Here is an 8,743-nt window from a genome sequence, read left to right as displayed (position 1 = left end):
TGGTGGCGCAGTGGTTGAGCGTCCACCTGCCGATGCCGGAGACACGGGTTCGTGCCCCAGTTCGCGAAGATCCCACATGCAGCGGAGCGGCTGGGCCCGTGAGCCATGGCCGCTGAGCCTGCGTGTCCGGAGTCTGTGTTCCGCAACGGGAGAGGCCACAACAGTGAGAGGCTCGCGTACCGCAAAAATAAATAAATAAATAAAAATTTAAAAAAATATAATAATTATTATTATGGCAAAAAATGTTCAAGAGGAGCTACAGAGGACTTGAGATGGTACAGGGCCCAATTGTAAGCTTTCTTAAAAGTGATGGGCAGGCGGATTCTTAACCACTGTGCCACCAGGGAAGTCCTCAGCACCAGAATTTTTTCCTTTTTTACCTCTTTACTGGTATTTCAATTTTGTTTATACATTGTTTTCTTGACTTTGTCCATATCATCTTTTAGCTCTTAGAGCATGTTTCAGTTTTAAAGTCTTTATTTACTACGCCCACCATCTGGTGTTTCTCAGAGACATTTTCTTTAAATTCTTTTTTACCTCTTTCTTTGTATGCCTCGTGGTTTTTGTTTTTTTTTTTCTTGAAACCTGGACATTTGAATCGCACAACGTCGTGTCTCTGAAGATCAGATTTTCTCCCTTCCCTGGCTTTTAAGTGTGTTATTTGTTTGTTTAATTGTTATAGGATGTCTTTGGGCTGGGATCAGTGTGAGGTGAAAACTTAAGGTCTTCTCAAGTCTTTTCTGAGCCTGCACCTCTCCTTGGGCATGTGTGGTACTTTCTAAATTTTCCTGTATTTGTGGTTGCTTTTGAATATCCTCGTCTTTAAATGTATGACTCCCAAAGGGTGAAAAAGAGAAAAATGAAGGAGAAAAGAGTGCCAGCCCTTTAAATCCTAAGAAGTCAGTTTATTCAGAGGGGGAGTGGCTTACAGCAGTGGTATGGGGGGTGCAACAGTGGCTGCCTGTCTCCGTGTCTGCCTCTCCACAATCAGAAGCAGCAGTGAGCAAACAGAGCACAAATCCCTCATATTTAGAGGACAGGGTTCTTAATGTCCACCCTGTCTCCTGCAAGCTGCATGCAAGGCTCCTGCAACCTGCATGCTCCAGGAACATGTGAATAGCTGACTGCCACAGGACTAGGAAGTGGGGAATGGATAACCACTACTACGCTAATAACTAAAATTGACTTAAATTAACTGCAATTTACTACCCAAGCCTTTCTGTGAAAAGTTTTTGGGTATTTGGGGCTCATTTTGATCTCAGGTAGACTCTTATTCGTCTTTTCCTTGCTTCTCTCTAGTAAACTACCTGTTCTGTGGTTTAGCCTAGATCTCTCATGAAACCACCAGCCTCTTTTTAATTGCTTTTCACCATACCTTCACTGATTTTTGAGTGCCTTTAGGCTTAACCATCCTGTACACTCTTTTAAATAAAGTCAGTTCCTTGGAGAGAGCTTTGGACCTCTTGATTCTATGACCTGCCTTTCCCCCTTGGCAAAAATCTCTGAGCCATGCCCCAGATGTAGGAGTGGATACAGCGGCATTCTTCTCTCTGTGACACAGGTATTTTAGGCGCATAGTGCCGTATGGGCATAGTAGCCTGTGGTCTTCTCATTTTCCCTTTTGGCCTGGAAGCTCTACCCTATTTAGTCAAAATGAGGGTGACTGGGGCCTCAGTATTCTCAGCATGGTACACCTGAAACAGGAGTGGGGTCTGGAGGAACAGGAGCTCTTGACTTCTCTTTAAATGGCACTCGCCTACAAGGCAGCCTCTAAAAGAGATTGCTGGAGGAATACAGGAAACACTGGGAGCCTGCCCCTCCCAGATAGATGCATTGCATGCGACTGGGAGCTGGGAGGCAAGACAGCTGTGCTTTTGGCTGCACGTGACTGGAGTTACTGTCACACTGAGCTGGGGGGCAGGGGAGCTAGTTGAGGTTCAAATATGACAAACTCTTGCTGTTCTTAATGAGTTTTAAGTAGATTTCCTTGAATGTTTCTTTTTCGCCATATGCCTTTAGGACAATTTCCAGAGACTTTACTTTTTAAAAAAAAATTTTTTTTCATCAGTTTTGCTTGCTTCATGTGGGAGTGGATCTGTGGAGTGAGTCATAAGTACCTGTTTGTACTTTGTTGTGCCCATTAGAAAGTAAGCTCTATAAGAAGACAGAGGTTTTTCCGAGCTTTATTGAGATATAATTGACATATAACATTGTGTAAGATTAAGGTGTACAATGTGATGATTTGATACACTTGTATATTACAAAATGTATACCACAGTAACGTTAGTTAACACATTCTTCACTTAACATTGATTACCATTTTGTCGTTATGGTGAGAACAATGAAGCTATGCTCTCATAGCAACTTTCAATTATACAGTACAATATGGTTGACTATAAAGTCCCTATGCTCTTCCTTAGATTCACGGAACTTACTCATCTTATGAATGAGTTTGTACCCTTTGCCCAACATCTCCCCATTTCCCCCACCTTTCAGCCCCTGGCAAACACCATTCTACACTGTTTCTATGAGTTTTTATTTTTATTTTATTTTTTTTGCGGTACGCGGGCCTCTCACTGTTGTGGCCTCTCCCACTGCGGAGCACAGGCTCCGGACGCGCAGGCTCAGCGGCCATGGCTCACGGGCCCAGCCGCTCCGCGGCATGTGGGATCTTCCCAGACCGGGGCACGAACCCGTGTCCCCTACATGGGCAGGTGGACTCTCAACCACTGCGCCGCCAGGGAAGCCCTCTATGAGTTTTTAGATTCCACATATAGGTGAGAACATACAGTATTTGTCCTTCACTGTCGACTTATTTCACTTAGCCTAATGCCCTGAAGGTCTATCAGTGTTGTTTCAATGACAGGATTTTCTTCTTTTTTAATGGTTGAATAATACCTCATTGTATATATATATATATATATATATATATATAATATGTATATATTATTTCTATATTTTCTGTTTATTCATCTGTCAGTGGACACCTAGGTTGTTTGTGTATTTTGGCTATTGTGAATAATGCTGCAACGAACATGGGAGTGCAAGTATCTCTTTGAGATAGTGATTTCATTTCCTCTGGATATACAATGAATGGGGTTGCTGGATCATATGGTAGTTCTATTTTTAGCACTTTGAGGAATCTCTGTACTGTTTTCCTTAGTAGCCTTACCAATTTATATTCCCACCAGCAGTGCACCAGACTACCCTTTCCTCCACATCCTCACCAGCATCACTTGTTAACTGTCTTTTTGATAAGATTCATTCTAACAAGTGTGAGGTGATATGCCATTGTCATTTTGACTTGATTTTCCCTGATGATTAGTGAGGCTGAGCACCTTTTCGACATCATTTGTATGTCTTTTTTGGAGAAATGTCTATTCAGTTCCTCTGCCCATTTTAAAATCGAATTGTTTGGGGGTTGTTTTGTTTTGTTTTTTGGCCATTGTGTTGTGTGAGATCCTAATATATTTTGGATATGAACCCCTTACCAGATATATTTGCAAATATTTCCCCCCATTCCATAGTTTCCTGGATCATTTTGTTTCTTTGGTTGTGCAGAAGCTTTTTAGCTTGATGCGGTCCTACTTGTTGATTTTTTTCTTTTGTTGCTTGTGCTTCAGGTGTCTTATCCAAAGAATCATTGCCAGTGCCAAGGAGCTCTTTCTCTATGCATTCACCTGGGAGTTTTACAGTTTCATGTCTTATGTTTAAGACTTTAATCCATTTCTATTTTTGTGAGTGATGTAAGATAGGGGTCTAGTTTCATTCTTTTGCATATACCCAGCCCAATTTCATTCTTTTGCATAAAGTATACTTTGATTCCCTTTTCTTTATCTTGAGTGTATCTACTATAGGTTTCTGTTTTGTGGTTACCATGAGGCTTACTTGAAACATTTTATTGACATGACAGTTTATTTTAAGCTCAAAACAACTGAACTTCCATCGCATATAAAAGCTATACTTCTTTATCCGTCCCATTTTATGTTGTTGTCAATTTACATTTTTGTACTGTATATCCATTTACTATTATAGCTATAGCTATTTTCAATGCTGTTGTCCTTTAAGCTTTATACTAGAGTTAAATGTTTAACACACCACCATATTATAGTGTTAGAGTATTCTAAGTCTGACTTAGAATACTTATATTTACCAGTGTGTTGTATATTTTCATGTTATTAATTAGCACCTTTTGTTTGTACTTGAATAACTCCTTCTATTGGTAATGAATTCCCTCAGCTTTTGTTTGGGAGAGTATCATGCCTTCATTTCTGAAGGACAGTTTTGCTGGGTAAAGTATTCCTGATTGGCAGGGTTTTTTTTTCAGCACTTCAAGTGTATCATCCTACTCAGTCCTGGCTTGCAAGGTTTCTGTTGAAAGATCCACTGATAGCTTTATGATGGTTTCCTTGTATGAGAGAAAATTTTTTTCTCTTTTTGCTTTTTAAATTATCTCTTTGGCTTTGATTTTTGGCAGTTTTATTATAATGTGTCTTGGAAAAGATTATTTTGGATTGAAATTATGGGGTGATCTATTAGCTTCATGTAACTGGCTGTCCAAATCTCTCTCTTGGTTTGGGAAGTTTCCAGGCATTATTTCTTTCTTTAAAAAATAAATAGATAAATAAATAAATAAATTTATTTATTTATATTTGGCTGCGTGGGGTCTTCGTTGCTGTGCGTGGGCTTTCTCTAGTTGCAGTGAGCGGGGGCTATTCTTCATCGCGGTACGCAGTCTTCTCATTGTGGTGGCTTTTCTTGCTGTGGAGCACAGGCTCTAGGCGTGTGGGCTTCAGTAGTTGCAGCTAGCAGGATCTAGATCACAGCCCAGTAGTTGTGGCGCATGGGCTTCGTTGCTCCACAGCATGTGGGATCTTCCTGGACCAGGGCTTGAACCCATGTCTCCTGCATTGGCAGGCAGATTCTTAACCAACGCACCACCAGGGAAGTCCTGCCATTATTTCCTTCCTTCCTTCCTTCCTCCCTCCCTCCCTTCCATTCATTTATTTTATTTTATTTTTGGCTGCCTTGGGTCCTCGTTGCTGCGCACAGGCTTTCTGTAGTTGTGGCTTGTGGGCTCTAGAGTGCAGGCTCAGCAGTTGTGGCACATGGGCTTAGTTGCTCCATGGCATGTGGGATCTTCCCAGACCAGAGATCGAACCCATGTCACCTGCATTGGCAGGCAGATTCTTAACTGCTGCGCCACCAGGGAAGCCCCATTATTTCTTTAAATAAGCTTTCTGTCTCTTTCTCCCTCTTCTCCTGGGTCTCCAGTGATGTATACATTGTTTCACTTAATGGTGTCCCATTAGTCCCATAGTCTTTCTTCACTCTTTTTTTGTTTTCTCCTCTGACTGGATAAATTACAAGTGATATTTTTTCTTTTTGGGGGGTTCATTTATTCTTTCTTCTTTAAAATCCAGTCTGCTGGTGAAGCTATTCAATTCTTCAGTCATTGTGTTGTTCAACTAAAATCTTGTTGTGGTTTTTTTTCATGTTTTCTCTTCATTGAACTTCTCAATTTGATTTTGTACTATTTTCCTGATTTCACTAAATTCTTAATCTGTGTTCTCTTACAGCTCTCTGGGGATATTTAGAACAATTATTTTGAATAATCAAGCAATTCATGAATCTCTATTTCTTTGGGGTCAGTTACTGTAAGTTTACTGTGTTCCTTTGGTATTGTCATATTTCCCTAATTTTTCCTGATCCCTGTATCCTTGCATAGGTGTTTGTACATATGAACAAGCAGTCACCTCTTGCAGACGTTATGGACTGACTTTAGTAAGGAAAGACTATCACCTGTGAGTGGGGACATGCCAGAATGTTCTGTGATGCAGGTTTACTGGTGCAGGGTGCCAAGTGCTAGAGTGTGTGGCAGCTCTGGCTTGGTGGAGGGGAGGTGTGATGTCTCACTGGCTCAGGCCACTGGGGGCAGGGCACTGGCAACTATGTGGCCCTTGGTGGGTGCTGTGGGGGTCCCCAGTGGCTGCAAGGACTGATAGGGCTCTCAGCAGCACCTCCAGGTCCAGCAGCTAAGGATCAGGGCAGGCAGCAGTGGTGGCCAGAGCCAGTGGCACGCATACACTCAGCTCTGGGGCCGGCCGCAGTTGCTGTGAAGTGGCAGGGGTTGGTTGCAGACACAGAGTGGTGAGGACCAGGGCCAGAAACAAGGACCTCGGCCAACTGTGGGCACACTGGCTGCCGTGGGGCCCCTGGCTGTTGGTGTGCACTCCTGGGGCTGCAGCGTGTCTCCACAGGCACTTGCATGGCAGTGAGGCCAATGAAGGGAGTCAGGCCAGGAGCGTGCAGGTGCACAGCTGCAGGGGAAGCTGCAGGTGAGCCCAGTGGTGCAGACCAGTGGCGAGAGAGGGCCGAATCTGGGCCCCGATGCAGTTAATGGGGCCCTGTTGCCGTGCGCTCTTGTGGCTGTAAGGTATTGCCACAGGCACACAGCAGCGGATGTTAGTGACAAAGTTCAGGCTAGGGAAGTGCAGGTGCACAGCTGGCAGTGGGCCTAGCTGCCTGTGAGCCCAGTGGTGCAGGCCAGTGACTTGAGATACGGCTGAATCCAGGCCCAACAGCATTTATGCGGACCTTGGCTGACAACATGCACTTCCATGGCCACGGGACGGCATACCAGGTGTGCACATGGCAATGGAAGTTGCTGACAAGAGTTGGGCTGGCAGCATGCAAATGCACAGCTAGAGGAGGTAACCCCAAGGGTGCATATGGTGGTGGGAGTTAGCTGTGAGGGCTAGGCTGGTGCCTTGCACTCCTGCGGCTGCGGAGGCCTTCACTAGCTGCTGCTGTGGATCTCAGGCTCTGGTGGACGGGGGTGGAGCAGAAGGGCCTGAGGCGGACTCAGGCAGCTGGTGTCTGTAAATGCAAATACCTGTTGGGCAAAAACTGGTGACACCTGCAGGGAGTCTGTGGCTGTGCTGCCTATTGGTTTCTTCAGTGGGAAAGCTGCTGGGATCCTCTGCAGAACAGGTCACTGGGAACCGTGGTTGCTACTGCTGTGTGGGTGATACTGGTAGCCTCTGTTCTTCTTCCGTGTTCCTAGCTACCTCTATACATCTCACCTGTGCCGGTCTCTGGGTGGAGTGAAACTGAAGTGGGTCCTTCCTCTGGAACCCTGAAAGGCTGGGGAGGCTGGTTGCTCACCTGCTCCTCCTTTTCCAGCGAGAGCTCTTTCTAGCTGGGTTGGTCCGTCTGGCATTGAGCAGCGCGGGCCAGCAGGGTGGGACGATGCAGGCAAAATGAAGTGGTTCTTCCTTCCCTTTTTGAGTAGTTCTTCTCAGGTTTTTTGTTCTACTCTGTTGCTGAAGTTTGTTAAGTGGATGCCTGAGCTCTCCCACAGCTGTTTTTGTTCCTGGATAACTTGTCTAATTGTTGACCTTTGTTGGGGAAGGCTGGGGTCTCCTACTTCGCTGTCTTGGTGATGTAACTCTCCAGAGTTTTTTCTGTTTGATTTTCAAATAACTCCTAATCAACTGAGAAACTGACTCATATCTATTGATTGAATAAATATATTTAGAATTTACTTGCTTATCTTATTTAAGTCCTACAACTCTATAAAGTAGGTACCGCCATCATTCACATTTTAGGCAGGGATAAACTAAGGTTTTCAGTGGTTAAACTGCCTATCTAGACTCACAAACGTATTAAGTAATAGAATCTGGACGTGTATGCAGACAATAACTCCAAAGTCTATGCTCTTGAACCGTGTGCTTTACTACAGACCACTAACACCCCACAGCCCCAGCTCTTACCAGACAGCCTTTAACAACCCTTCTCAATCACACTCATGGACCTCACGCCCTGGCGTACACAGCTTCAGAAAGATCTTCTGGAATAGAGACGTATACATTTTACTGCACACATCTGGCCACTGACATAGGGAGCTTTCCTCAAAGAAAGTAACAAATGCAACCACAGCTGATCCCCTGCTCAATTCCAGTCCTCACCCTCTCTCCTCTGCACCCTCCCCTTCACTCTAAGACACAGACCCTGGAGCACAGCCTATCCTCAAAGGCCTTTATCTGAAGGTAAGTCCAGGGTAGGCACAAAAATATTATGGACACAAATTAAAACATTAATGGGTCCAATTCAGAGGCATTTGGAGAAATTTTGGATCCTACCCACTGTAAGCTAGTCTCAACTCCTTTTCTCTCTGCCAAATTCCACAGAACCCAAAAGTGCACAAACTTCCTTTCCCGTTCTCTGTCCTGAACCAGGTCTCCAGAAGACAAAGGTTGGAGCCTTAGGAGGCTGGAGACTGAACTGCACATGTGCTGAGCAAAGGGCTGCACCTTCTTTCCCCAGCGTCATCAGGCCCAATATGTCACATTTCTGAATTCAGCATCCATTAGCCTCAATGGTCCCTCCTTTAGTGCTCCCCCAAATAATCTCTTCTCTCTGGAGGTATTGCTCTTTTACAATTGCAAGGACATAGTTTAAAAATGGGCTATAATCACACCCTGACTCTATACTAACATAAAACTACCACAAATATATGCCACAAATATATCCATTTCAATTATGGATATACGTAAAACATTTAAATAAAGCTGAAAACAGAGGCCAACAATTAAAAAGTGTCATATCCATGATCATCAGGGTTTCTCCTGGGTTGCAAAATACGTTAGATTCGAAAAATTACACAATTATTAAACAAAAATGGAAAAAAATCCAAAAAAGAAATACAATCCAAAAGAAGACCCCTGCTCTCAAAGTTAAC

The sequence above is a fragment of the Aethalodelphis obliquidens genome, unplaced genomic scaffold (assembly GCF_003676395.1).
Source record: "Aethalodelphis obliquidens isolate GAN/ISIS:26980383/991018 unplaced genomic scaffold, ASM367639v1 scaffold73, whole genome shotgun sequence".
In the NCBI taxonomy this organism is placed as follows: Eukaryota; Metazoa; Chordata; class Mammalia; order Artiodactyla; family Delphinidae; genus Aethalodelphis; species Aethalodelphis obliquidens.
Note: the sequence above shows the minus strand (reverse complement) of the source record.